Source organism: Macaca fascicularis, chromosome X, assembly GCF_037993035.2.
Source record: "Macaca fascicularis isolate 582-1 chromosome X, T2T-MFA8v1.1".
NCBI classification, from domain to species: domain Eukaryota; kingdom Metazoa; phylum Chordata; class Mammalia; order Primates; family Cercopithecidae; genus Macaca; species Macaca fascicularis.
The window spans coordinates 141738023-141752358 of NC_088395.1; the positions used below are offsets into that span (position 1 = coordinate 141738023).

Consider the following 14336-nt stretch of genomic DNA (forward strand, 5'->3'; position numbering starts at 1 on the left):
TGGGGGAGGCTGTAGCAGGCTGTGGCGGGGACCATGTTTCCTGTTCAGAGGCTGTACTGAGACCCGACTTGACCCGGGCCACTGCCCCATGAGAAGCAGGCAGCAGCCTATCCTGGCCCCGAGAGGTAGCTGCTTGTCCTGTTGACAACCTTTGTTCAAACGATCCAAAACATAAGTCCCCTTCCGTTTTAGCGTCTGGTGATCAAAAGTGTCTAAGTCAGTAGAATCCTGAGGGTGGACTAAGGTGAAGTGAACTGAAATGACGCAGGTCATTTTGTGTAGCACTGAGACTCCTCTCCTTGCCTGAGGCCACCTCCCACTGCCTCCCTACTAGCAAGGTTACTTCAGAATCTTGGAGAAGATAAAGGACCTGGCCCTGGAAGCCTGCTTCCCTTTCCCAATGTTGGAGGCAAACTCTGGCCCATCAGAGCCCCCTTTCCTAGTGGCTCCCACTGGAGAGCGCTTCCTAGTGGCTGCTATAAGCGTTGGCAAACAGGCAGAAGGCGGGGGAGGGAGGGCGGAGGGTAGTATTAGAGGAAGCCCCACAGGGCCCCGGTGGGGAAGCATCCTGAGGACACAGGGCTATGCTCAGATTCAGGAGTAGCCTGGGTTTAGAGGCCCTGGGGGCACTCCTGTTGCCAAGGGCTACCCAGGGGTCAGAGCACCCTGACAAGGAGGAGTCGTCCAAAAGCACTGGTGCTAATGCCCTATGGCATCTGCCACCACAGGAGAAATGCACCCCAGTCCTTAAGCTTCCCTCCCCTTTGTCTAGATGGTCCTCTTCATCCCCACTCCATGGATCACATGACTTGGCAAACCAAGATGGGAAATGATCCCCCCAGAGCCTGACTCCAAGGCCTCTTGAAGAGGGAGGACCACCCCTCCCATCCCTGCTACAGAGGAAAAGAAGGCAGGAAGGCCAGTTCTGCTCCGATGGGACCCCAGGAGACCTGAGCCCTGAGCCCAGCTCTTCCATTTACTACTGTGTGGTGCCAGGCAAACAGCACAACCTGGAGTTTTTAGTAAGGCTCTGTTGGGATGCTTGTAAGCAGTGAATACAATGTCTGTTCATTGTCATCAGGTCTCACCTGGAGCAGCCTTGTTACTGTGGGGAAAAGGAACCAAGTGAAGGGAACCGACCTCTGATGAGAGCCTGTCATGTGCCAGGCACCATTCTAGGTGCTTTGCATTCCTAATCTCATCATAATCCCACAACTACCTAACCGTTATCTCCATTTTACAGAGGAACCAAAGACAGTAACCAAGTCTGAAATAGAACCCCAAGAAGAAGCTCTTTTCCTGAGCTACCAATGCCCCCTGGAGAGGCAGGGAATTGGGCTGGAAGAACGGTGGAATGGAATAGCAAAGATGGAAGATGACCCTGTCCTTTCTGGGTGGGGTCCAGAAGAAATCCAGGGCTTGGATGAGGGGTAGACCTGGGAGCCTTCTCCAAATGGAGCTCCCCAGTGGGAGCAGCTGGGGCCACCCTGAGATGGGTCCACCTGTCTTTCTTCCATTCCACCTCTAGAGATTGACTGGGACCTAAGAGACTGAGTCAAGAGAGGGCAAGAGGGCAGCTAAGTAAGCGGGAAGTTCCAGGGGCAGCAGAGCAAATACATTGAGAAATGGGAAATATGAAGAGCATGCAAAATCCCATCCTACTCCTACCCACCCTACTCCCAAGGGAAATTGCTGGGTTTTGGACGAATTTTCACTTCGTGTGCATCTTTTATGTATGTAAAACTACAAACATACTACTTTGAAATCTGATTCCACTATTTTATGTTTGTCTTACCATGTTATTATGCATTTTCCTACATCCAAAGCTACCTAGTATCTCTTTTGTATGAAGGTTTCATCATGTATCCCCCAGTGCCCTTTGGTTGTTTTTCTTTGTTGTCATTTATTTTGGTGGGGGTTGGTTTGCTTTTTATTGTTGTTTTTCCTTGTTTTTATAAGTGATACAGTGACAGATGTGGTTGTGGATAAATGCTGTGGCACAGTCATGATCAATTCCTTGATACATATTCCTAGAAAGTACACCAAAGGGTATGCATGGCTTAGGGCTTTTGATACTCTCCAGAGTTGGGATACCAAGTTACACTACTCACTCCAGTCAGGATGAGAGTTTTTTGAGACAATGGTGGCGATTCTGATTCAATAGATTAAAAAACTTATTACTACCTTTCATTACCTCAAACTGGGTGTATTTCCCTTCCTTCAAGATCAATATAATATTTAACCCATCACTTTTCTAAAATGTTTCCCTTAAAAAAAAAAAAACCTACAGCACCTGGTATTCCTGGCAGTTTCCCCTTCAAGCACTAACCAGCCCCAACCCTGCTTGGCTTCCAAGATCAGACGAGATTGGGCACATTCAGGGTGGTATGGCTATAAATGCATATTTCCTTCTTGACCATCTCTATTTTAAGGCTAGAGCTAACTCTTTTTCCTAGGAGAGAGAACTTGATCCTTTCCTTCTACTCTACTTTACCTATCCCTGAGTCTCACAACGGGTTTGTCAGTCTCTCAGTTTGATAGGTTAAAATAGTTTATTTTGATCTTTTATTTTGTATTCCTTTGAATACATAATGAGGATTAAATATTTTCATAGGCCTATTGCTTAGTTGTCCTTCTGTTTTCAACTATAGAGAGTAATTTTTTTTTTTTAAAAAAAAAGGAAACGAGATATGCCTTTTATCATTCAGTGATGGGTAGCAACTTCAGGTGAGGATGTCAGTTTGAACTAACTTGAAAGAACACCACCCTAATCCACTGCTTCCCCACCTTCTTTTCCAAACACACCATAATGATGGATAGCATATTTTAAAAATATTTTAAAAATAGTAGCCATTCTCAAAAGTGTAACAAGAAACCTCTAAGACCCAGAAGCAGAAGGAATGCAGAGCAGTAAATGGGACCTGAAGCTTCATAGCCCTTGGAAGCTAGCAAGGGAAACAGGTCTGAGAAGCTAGGAAAGAGAGCTAAACTGTGGGCAGGTACTGCATGTGATAGGGAGCCAGAACTAGGTGTTCTGTATGGGTCTAGGTGGTAGGAAAATGTTTCCATCATGAATGAAAACTAGAATATCTTGATCTATCCACCTCAGGTCTCTCCTGAAAATGAGTCCCCTGCTTAAACCATGGTTTGAAATGAAGTGAAACATCTAGACTCTCAATTCCTAATTCTGCACTGTGCTCAGTGCAGGGTCTGGATTTGTACCAATATGCCAAAAAAACAAACAAACAAAAACAAAAACAAAAACAAAACCTCAAGTGGTGAGTAGGATATGTATATACACAAAATATACCGCTGGGCCCCTTCAGTTAAATTAAACAACACTGAAGACAAAGGAAATATCCTAAAAGTCACTAGAGAGGAAAGACACATTATCCATAAAAAGAAAAGCAAGCATCATCCACAACAATGGGTGCCAGAAGACAATGCATCAGTAAGGGTTCAGTTGCAGGAAACAGAACTCACTGTAGCTGTTTTAAACAGAAGTTCAATTGAACCATGGACCAGGTCCTTACAAAATTATTTCAAGGCGGAAAGAGAGAAAGGTAGGTTGGGCCTCTAAAAACACTCTCAGGGTACCACAGCAGAACTGGCTCATTAAGGTAGGTAACACTTGTACTCAATTCAGATGGTAGGAAATTGGGAGCCCAACACTGAAGCTATTAACTTCAAGAAGACATTCCTGTAGCTGTGATTCAGAGATCAGAAATCTGCTGTCATATCACAACCACCTTTTGACACCATGAAGCTAGTTACAACACAAAGGAACACTGAAGCAGGAAAACATAAAGTCTGCATGACTGTGTTCACAAGCAGAAAGACCCAAAGAAGCAGGAAGGTGGCTGCTGCTTCCCATCCATCATTTCAGTCTCACCCAAGAGTACCTAACTGGTGGGATATCATTCATATTCAGAACCTCCTACTACAGGGTAATCTGAGAAATACAGATTTGGACTTTTCTGACTGTGAAGTCCAGGAAGGTACATTAGGGGATTGGGATGGTTACTTAGTCTCGATTTTCCATGTGTCACAATGTCTTCAAAGCATGACAAGAAATCCATAAGCCTAGAACTTATGAAAAAATGTGAAATGAACACCTTCGGACACATAGAAGAACTTGGACATTTTACTATCCATCAACTCTTGCTGAAACAATTACTGAAAATATGTATGTTAGCAATAAGAACGAGAAACCCACAAGGAAGGAATGGAAGTCAAGAAATAATAGCAAGTAAATGGTAATTAAAAGGGGTTTAAAAATATCAACATACATTGATGGTTAAGCAAACAAGGAAGGAGAAAAAAAATAACATATTTATTGAGAACTTACTTTGTGTCAGGTACTGCTCTAAGCACGTTACATGTACTAAATAATGTAATGCCATGACCCTAAAACAGAAACTTACATTATCATTCTTTATAAACATGAGGAAACTTGGGCTCAGAGCAGTGAAGAAACTTGCCCAAGGTCACACACCTGGAGGAGCAAAGATTTGTACCCATGTAGTTTTTCTCCTGAGTCTGTACTCTCAGTGTGTACTCACACTTATAAAAAGAGGGATGGGTAGAAGGAAATGTATGGAGAAGGGGAGGAGAAAAGTTTTCTGTGCACTCATAACAAGCTTATACTAAAATTCAAAACAATAACATGAGAATTGTGGAGATAGAGTGCTGGGGGAAGATAACATGGGTAAGGCTTTTGTTTTGTCAGGAAAAGAATTGAGCTGCTGAATAACTCGAAAAAATATAATTTTTAGTGTGCATGTTTAAAATTTAAGGTTAGGAAGATCCTGGGAAGGTGGTGGAGTAGGAATCAGTCTCCCCACTGAGATAAAAATTGCACTGACAGACCCCGATATAGCTATTTTGGAACTCTTCAGTATATTGAAGACTTGCAATTTCCATGGGAAAGTTTGGAGGTAAAGTGTGTTCTTGGTCCACTAGCAACTATCCATCCAGCAGCCCCAGCCCTGTGGCAAGCACAGTGCACATGTTAATGGAACAGTTTCCACATAGCTTACATGAGCAAGGGTGGGCAAAAAGGAACTTGCCCTCCCAATATTGCACATCTGTACTCAGATAGCTGATTGCTGCTCGTGATCACAGACTTGCAGACAAAGAGGCGGGTGACCATTATTGTTGCACCTCTCTTCATTGTTGCAAGTCCCTCCTGCTCTGGCTGAAGCAACTTCCCAAGATTTAAAGGGTTAGCACCACTTTTCCTTTTCCTTCCTTCATTTTACCCTTTTCTCCTTTTGGAAGCCAGAGATTAAAGACTAGGACGTTCAAAAACAACTGCACATATGGGGGAAATCAGAAAGTGACTGCACATGCACAGGGAAAGCTGCAGGCTCAGAAAACACCTGAGAAGATCTTAAGTTTACACCCCAGGCTAATCTTTGGCAAAGAAAAAACCTACAGCAATAAAAAGAAACACAATAAATAAAAACAATAACAAAATCAGCAAACACCAAGGAAGGGGAAGAATCTGGTTTCCAAAATTCTCACATTATTAGATTCAAATGTCTAATTTTCAACAAAAAATCACAAGGCATACAAAGAAACACGAAACTATGGCACATTCAAAGGAAAAAAAATTAAATCAATCAACAGAAACAGTCCCTGATCTAGTATATATGACAGCAGATCTACTAGACAAAGACTGTAAAACAACTCTCTTAAAAATGCTCAAGAACTAAAGGAAGATGTGGAGAAAATCAAGAAAGTGATGCATGAACAAAATGGAAATATCAAGAAAGAGATAGAAAGCCTAAGAAAGAAACCAAAAATAAACTGTGGAGCCAAAAAGTACAAAAGCTGAAATTTAAAAATCAGAAGAGGGGTTTAAAGGCAGACTTGAGCATGGCAAAAGAAAGAATCAGCAACCTCGAAAATAGGACAATGGAAATTATCAAGTCTGAGGAACAGGTAGATAAAAGATTGAAGAAAAGATGAACAGAGCCTAAGGGACTTGTGGATACCACCAAGCCCATCAACATATGCATTGGGGAAGTCCCAAAAGGGAAAGAGAGAGAGAAAGGGGCAAAGGAAATGTCTGAAAAAATAATGACCAAAAACTTAACACATTTTATGAAAGACATGAATATAAACCTCCAAGAATCTCAATGAATGCCAAGTAAGATGAACTGAAAGATGCCCCAAAACCAAGGCACCTTATAATGAAACTTTCAATAGACAAAGACAAAGAGAAAAATCTTGAAAGCATCAAGAGAAAAATGACTCATCATATACAAGTGATCCTCAATGAAACTGTTAGCAATTTTATCTTCAGAAACATTAGATGACAGAAGGCTGTGGGCTGATATATTCAGCATGCTAAAAATATGTTGACTGGCCGGGCGCGGTGGCTCAAGCCTGTAATCCCAGCACTTTGGGAGGCCGAGGCGGGTGGATCACGAGGTCAGGAGATCGAGACTATCCTGGCTAACATGGTGAAACCCCGTCTCTACTAAAAATACAAAAAACTAGCCGGGCGTGGTGGCGGGCGCCTGTAGTCTCAGCTACTTGGGAGGCTGAGGCGGGAGAATGGCGTGAACCTGGGAGGCGGAGCTTGCAGTGAGCTGAGATCCGGCCACTGCACTCCAGCCTGGGAGACACAGCGAGACTCCGTCTCAAAAAAAAAAAAAAAAAAGGCCGGGCGCGGTGGCTCAAGCCTGTAATCCCAGCACTTTGGGAGGCCGAGACGGGCGGATCACGAGGTCAGGATATCGAGACCATCCTGGCTAACACAGTGAAACCCCGTCTCTACTAAAAATACAAAAACTTAGCCGGGCGAGGTGGCAGGCGCCTGTAGTCCCAGCTACTCGGGAGGCTGAGGCAGGAGAATGGCATAAACCCGGGAGGCGGAGCTTGCAGTGAGCTGAGATCCGGCCACTGCACTCCAGCCTGGGTGACAGAGCGAGACTCCGTCTCAAAAAAAAAAAAAAAAATATGTTGACTAAGAATGCTATATCTGGCAAAACTGTTCCTCAAATGTGAGGGAGAAATTAAGATATTCCCAGATAAACAAAAGCTAATGGAGTTTGTTACCACTACACCTGTCCTGCAAGAACTGCTCAAGAGAGTACTGCAAGGTGAAATGAAAGGATAATAGATAGGAACTCAAAGCTGTATGAAGAAATAAAGATTCCCCCCTTCTTTCCTCCCCTATTCCCTCTTCTCTTTTCCTTCCCTTTCTCTCCCTTCTCCTCCCTTCTCCTTCATCCTTCCTCTTCTCTCAGATCCCCCCTGCCTCTGCTTCCCTCCTCTCCTGTCCTTTCCCATCCCCTCCCCTCTCAACCCCCATCCCGCTCCTCCCACGGCTGTGGTCACATGGGGCGCAGCGGGATTTAAGCTTAATCTGCCTGGTGCTCAGCACAGCAGCCTGACTGTGGGGTGTGCTGACTGAGCTAGTCTTGGGGTCCTGAAGAAGGGAGCTGAAGGGATGCCCACAGACACCCCACCATGAGTTTGGGGCTGTAGAGGGCACAAGAGGCCCAGCTGACGCTGGAGACGGTTATCCAGACACTGGAGAGAAGCGTCCTGGGCCAGGAGAAGGGCTTGGGCGCACGGGACCTGGCCCAGGACCCTCAGACCATCATCCTACCTGTCCGCATCAGGGAGATTGTCACCTGCAACCTCTCCCGGCCTGAGCGCCTAGTCCCACTATGGACCACAGAGATGGCACTGCTGCTCTCACTGCAGGAGAAGAACCAGCTGCAGCAGCAGGAGCTATCGCACGTGGAGGACTTGCTGGCCCAGAGCCATGCCAAGCGTGATGAGCTCACCATTAAGTACAATGCGCTGGAGCAGCCTGTGCGTCTGGAGTCTGGAGAGCTGGAGATGCAGGAGCCCAGGGGGCTGCTACAGCAGAGTGTGGAGCTGTGGAGGCAGCTGCAGGAGGAGCAGGCCTCCTACTGGCCACAAGCTGCTGGCCTACCAGGAGGGCCAACAGCGGCAGGCCCAGCTTGTGCAGCAGCTGCAGGCCAAGATTCTCCAGTACAAGAAGAGGTGCTCGGAGCTGGAGCAGCAGCTGCTGGAGAGATCGGGAGAGCCTGAGCAGCAGCGACTGAGGGACACAGAGCACAGCCAAGACCTGGAGAGCGCCCTCATCCAGCTGGAGGAGGAGCAGCAGAAGAGTGCCAGCCTGGTCCAGGTGAATAGCATGCTCTGAGAGCAGCTGGACCAGGCAGGCTCGGCCAGCCAGGCTCTGAGTGAGGACATACGAAAGGTGACCAGCGACTGGACACACAGACGCAAGGAGCTGGAGCAGCGGGAGGTGGCATGGAGGCTCAAGGAGGAGTCCTTCAACGCCTACTTCAGCAATGAGTACAGTCGTCTGCTACTCCTCTGGAGGCAGGTGGGGGTCGGGTGGCTGGTCAGCGAGGTGAAGATGTCCACCGTGAGGGACCTGCCGTAGCTGGGAGGGGAGCTGGCCTGGAAATCATGCGCTGTCCAGGAGGGGGGTTGGTACAGAGCACGGGCCTGCGGCTGGCGGAGAGCGGGGCTGAAGCGGCCCTGGAGAAGCAAGTCCTGCTGCAGGTCCAGCTAGAGGAGCAGCTGCAGGACAAGGTGCTCCACAAGAAGGACCTGGCCCAGCAGCAGATGCAAAGCGACCTGGACAAGGCCGACCTCAGTGCCAGAGTGACAAAGCTGGCCCTGGCAGTGGAGCGTCTTCAGAAGCAGAATCTGGAGTAGGATTAGATCAACAAGGCTCTCGGCAAGCCTGAGGCCCTGGAATCCCTGTGGCTACAGGAGCAGTAGGCCCTGGAGACAGAGGATGGAGAAGGGCTGCAGCACACCCTGAGGGACCTCGCATTGGCCGTCCTGTTGGACACTGAGATGGCGTCCAGCTGAGCGGCTCCAAGCACACCACGGACGCATCCGAAGGCAGCCTGCGGGGCTCTCGGGCCAGAGGATCCCGTCCCCACCACAGCGCTCCTGGCCGGGTAGCAGCCCTTCGCCCCACCGAGGCAGGTCCGTGGCTAGCTCAAACTCCTCCAGGCTCGCCCTGATCCACTCTGCCCTACACAAGTGCCAGCTGCAGGTCCAGGACACGCATGGGCACTATGAGGCAAACCAGGACCTTCTGGGCACCCTGTGGAAGCAGCTTAGTGACAGCGAGGGTGAGCGGCGGGCCCTAGAGGAACAGCTCCAGCACCAGCAGGACAAGACCGATGGCGCCATGCAGGCCCATGAGGACGCCCAGTGCGAGGTACAGCGGCTGCTGAACGCCAATGAGCTGCTGAGCAGGGAGAAGAGCAACCTGGCGCAGTCTGCAGGTGGCCCAGCAACAGGCCAAGGAGCTTCTGAAGGAGCGGGAGAAGCTGCAGGCTGCCCAGGAGGAGCTGCAGCGCCATCGGGACCGACTGAGGAAGAGCAAGAGGATGCGGTGCAGGATGGTGCATAGGTGCCTCAGGAGCTTGAGCGCAGCCATAAACAGCTAGAGCAGCTGGAAGGCAAGCGCTCAGGCCTGGCGAAGGAGCTGGTGGGGGTGAGGGAGGCGCTGAGCTGCCCCACACTGCAGCGGGACATGCTGCAGGCCCAGAAGGCTCAGGTGGCGGAGGCGCTGACCAAGGTTGAGGCTGGCCGGGTGGAACTCGAGCTGTCCATGACCAAGCTGAAGGCAGAGGAGGCATCCCTGCAGGACTCCCTGTCCAAGCTGAGTGCCCTCAACGAGAGCCTGTCTCAGGACAGGCTGGATCTGAACCTCCTTGTCGCCCAGCTGGAAGAAGAAAAGGCAGCCCTGCAGGCCCGGCTGAGGCAAGCGGAGCAGGAAGCCACTGTGGCGCGGGAACAGCAGGAGCGGCTGGAGGAGCTGCGGCTGGAGCAGGAGGTGGCGCTGCAGGGCTCTGGAGGGCCGGGAGGGCTGGAGTGGCAGAGGACCTCCAGGAGGCGCTGGAGCAGCAGCTCCCCAGGCTGCTTCATGAGCTCAGCCGGCTGCAGGAGCAGCTAGCTCAGCTCTCCCAGCAGCTGAGCGGGCAGGAGCAGGAGCTGGAGCAGGCCCGGTGGGAGCCACAGTGGCAGGTGAAGGCTCCGGAGCGAGTGGCCCAGGAGAAGGAGGCGCTAGCCAACTGGCCTGGCTATGCAGCTGGCTGCAGCAGAGCATGAAGGCATCACCCTGTCAGAGGAGGCCACACACCTGCGCTTGGAGAAGGAAGCCCTGGGGGCAGCCTGTTTGAAGTGCAATAGCACCTGGCTCAGCTCGAGGCCTGTCGGGATCAGGTTGGAAGCCGGTGGGCAGGTCCTGCTGTTGGCCAAGGAGACCCTGACTGGGGAGCTGGTGGGGCTGCGGCAGCAAATAATAGCTACACAGCAGAAAGCCAGCCTAGACAAGGAGCTGATGGCTCAGAAGCTGGTGCAGGCTGAGCGGGATGCCCAGGCCTCTCTGCGGGAGCAGCGGGCAGCCCAGGAGGAGGACTTGCAGGGAGTCCAGCCCGAAAAGGAGGCAGCATGGCGGGAGCTGGAAGCCAAGAGGGCCCAGCTGCAGAGTCAGCAGCAGCGTGAGCAGGAGGAGCTGCTGGCCCAGCTGGAGATCGAGAGGGAAGGGCTGAGCAAGGAGATCGCTGCCCTGCAGCAGGAGCGCGATGAGGGCCTCCTCTTGGCCCAGGGTAAGAAGCAGCAGGCCTTGTCTCTGAAGGGGTCTGAAAAGACTCCGTCAGAGAAGTTGTCAGAGAAGTTGATGGGTACAAGGCACAGCCTGGCCACCAGTTTCAGCGGGAGCTGCTGGAGGCCCAGCGCAAGCTGCGTGAGGGCCAGGAGGGCCTTAAGGTGCAGCGCCAGGAGGCGGACAAGCTGTGGCTCAGTCTGGGCGGGGGCGCCAAGGAGCGTGAGGCACTGCGGGCCGCTGGGAAGAAGGTAGAGAGCGAGTGCATCAACCTGAAGTTTACCGATGAGGACAAGGAGCAGAAGCTGGCACTCCTAGAGGAGGCACAGGCAGCCATGGGCAAGGAGGACGGTGAGCTTCAGACTGGGCTGCAGGAGGTGGAGTGCTCACGGCTGGAGGCTTGGAGGGAGCTACAGGAACTCTGGCGTCACATGAAGATGCTGGACAGTGAGAATACCAGGGTGGGCCGCGAGCTGGCAGAGCTGCAGGGCCGCCTGGCGCTGGGCTAGCGGGCAGAGAAGGAGAGCCGGCGGGAGACCCTGGGCCTCCGGCAGATGCTGCTGAAGGGCGAGACCAGCCTGGAGGCGACGCGGCAGGAGCTCCAGGTAGCCCAGCGGAAGCTGCCGGAACAAGAAGGTGAGCTCCGGATCCGCGAGCGAGGCCTGCTGGGCTCCCTGGAGGAGGTGCGCGGCACCGAAAACCAGCAGCTGGACCACGCCCGTGGCCTGGAGCTCAAGCTGGAGGCTGCGCAGGCCGAGGCTGCGGAGCTGGGCCTGCGGCTGAGTGCGGCCGAGGGCCAGGCACGAGACCTGGAGGCCGAGCTGGCCCGCGTGGGGGTGCAGCGGTGCGCAGTGGAGGCCCAGCTAGGTGGCCTGCGCTCCGCTCTTTGCCGCGGCCTCGCCCTCGGTTGCGCGCCCAGCCCAGGCCAGCCCCGCCACCGGTGCCGGGCTCCCCTACCTGGGATGCGCCCGCCGGAGGAAGCGGGGAAAGGCTTAGCCGCCCCAGCACCTTAGAATGCAGCCCTGGGTCCCAGCCACCATTTCCAGGACCTGCCACCTCCCCGGCTCCTCTAGACCTGGACCCAGAGGCAGTGCGCGGGGCCTTCCGGGAATTCCTGCAGGAGCTGCGGAGCACCCTGAGAGAACAGGACGAACTTCGGACCCAGAGTGCCCTGAATCGCCAACTGGCCGAGATGGAGGCCGAGAGGGACACCACGACCTCGAGGGCCAGGCAACTGCAGAAGGCGGTGGCTGAGAGTGAGGAAGCCCTGCGCAGTGTGGATGGGCGGCTGAGCGGGGTCCAGGCGGAGCTGGCGCTGCAGGAGGAGAGCGTGCGGCTCAGTGAGCCGGAGCGCCGGCCCACGCTGGACCAGATGGCCACACTGGAGAGAAGCCTGCAGGCCACAGAGAGCGAGCTCTGGGCCAGTCAGGAGAAGATTAGCAAGATGAAGGCCAACGAGAGAAAGCTGAAGGGCGACAAGCGGTGCCTGGAGGAGATGCTGGACGCCTCCGAGAGCCGCACCATCAAGCTGGAACTGCAGCGGCACTCGCTTGAGGGGGAGCCGTAGCGCAGCCACCTGGGCCTGAGCGACCGCGAGGCCCGGGCCCAGGCCCTCCAGAATCAGATGGACTCTCTGCAGAGACAGGTGGCAGACAGTGAGGTGAAGGCAGGGATCCTGCAGCTGAAAGTGGAGTGGTTGAATGGGGCCCTGGCCAAGGTGGAGGAAAGGGAGGGGCTCCTGCGGGTCAAGATGCGAGGCCTGGCAGAGGCCCTGGCCTAGAGCAGTGCCAGCCTCAACCGCACCCAGGACAAGAACCTGCATCTACAGAAGGCTCTGACCGCCTGTAAACCTGACCGCCAAGTGCTCCTGGAATGGCTGGACGCTGCCGGGCAGACGTTGTCTGAGGCAGGGAAGCAGAGCAGCTCCCTTGGCGAGCAGGTGCAGACGTTGCCAGGTGAGGTGGCTGACCTGGAGCTGCAGCGGGCGGAGGCCGAGGGCCAGCTACAACAGCTTCGGGAGGTGCTGCAGCAGCGGCAGGAGGGCCAGGCTGCAGCCCTGCATACGGTCCAGAAGCTGCAGGACGATCAGAGGCTGCTGCAGGAACGCCTGGGCAGCCTGCAGCGCGCCCTGGATCAGCTGGAAGCCGAGAAGCGGGAGGTGGAGCGCTCAGCCCTGCGGCTGGAGAAGGAGCTCGTGGCCCTCAGAAGGGTACTGGACAAGGTGGAGCGAGAGAAGCTTCGCAGCCATAAGGACACAGTGCCGCTGAGCGCAGAGAAGGGTCGCCCTAACCGGACCCTCATGGAGGCTGACCTGGAGCTGGCCGAGGGCCAGAGGCAGATCTAGCAGCTGGAGGCGCAGGTGGTGGCGCTGGAGCAGAGCCACAGCCCAGCCCAGCTGGAGGTGGACGCGCAGCATTAGCAGCTGGAGCTGCAGTAGGAGGTGGAGCGCCTGTGCAGTGCCCAGGCTGAAGGCACCCTAGAGGCATGGGAGCGGGCCCACCACCAGAGGGTGCGCGAGCTGGAGGATCAGGTATCCACACTGAAGGGACCAAAAGTTGCAGCAGGAGCTTCCAAGGAGCTCAGCACCCTTCTCCCCATCCTCAGGCCCCCCAGAGAAATAAGCCCCTGCTGGCATCTGGAGAACGGCCCTGTGCCCAGGACAGGGGAGGGCCCTCCTCTTGGACACCCCACCCAGAGCCCGGTCCCTTGGGGGCCTCGAGCTGAGGTGGAATGAGGAGGAGCCCCACTGGCAGTGCTGAGGAGAGGTACTCCAGCTCCAGGCCTGGTGAGGCTTCCCGGCATCGCCTGCGGACCCCACCTCTGTCCAGCCCCCCTCTTCCAGGATGAGCCACTGTAGATTGTACAAGGTCTTCTTTGAGAGGTTGAGCCAGGGTTGGAGAGAGCCCTTGTCTCTGGTCAGCCCTGGAGCATGGGTTCGTGGGAAAGAGGAAGGGGACCAGGCCCAGGGCAGGGGTCAGAGGCCCAGGCTTCCAGAGATCTCTCAGCCTTAGTTCAGAGTGTGTGTCAGGAAATTCCTCAGAGAGCTCAGAGCCCCTACTCTGTATTTTTACACCTTTTTACAATGTTAACTGCTCAGAACTGTTTTCTGTAACAAGAAGACCTCTTTTGCTTAAAAAAATAAAAGTCTCAATAAATACATGGGCAATTATGAAAGATAGCATTATTATAACAACAGTTTGTAACTCTACTTTTTGAATTGTGCATGGCTTAAGAGATTAACACATTTTAAAAATTATTAGTCTAAAAGATTGTATTATTGTAACTTTGATTTGTAACTCCACACTTTGTTTCCTACATAACTTTAAGAGATGAATGAATTTAAAAGAATTATTCGTTTATGTTCTTGGGAATACATTGTGTAAGGATGTAAGCCTGTGATGTCAACAACTGAAAGGAGTGAAAACCAAGTTGTAAATAAACAGAGTTTTAATATGTTATTGAGGTTAAACTGGTATAAATTCAAATTAGAGTGTTATAACTTTAGGATGTTAAATGTAATCCCCATGGTAAGCATGAAGAAAATAACTACAATATGCACAAAAGGAAATGAGAAAAGAATAAACTGCTCACTACAAAAGAATCAACACAAAAGAAGACAGTAACGCAAGCAATGAGCCCCCCAAAACTATAAAGAATATTAAAAACGAGTGCCAAAATATCAGAAGTCCCTCCTTATTCTTAATTACTTGAA

At 52.2% G+C, this 14336-nt stretch overlaps 2 pseudogenes; one reads left to right on the top strand and one right to left on the bottom strand.

Moving 5' to 3' along the window:
- Positions 1–2281: 2281 nt before the first annotated feature.
- Positions 2282–2399, bottom strand: LOC123571415 (5S ribosomal RNA; annotated as a pseudogene).
- Positions 2400–7377: 4978 nt separating this feature from the next.
- On the top strand, positions 7378–14082 carry LOC102124043 (rootletin-like; annotated as a pseudogene).
- The last annotated feature ends 254 nt before the right edge of the window (positions 14083–14336 follow it).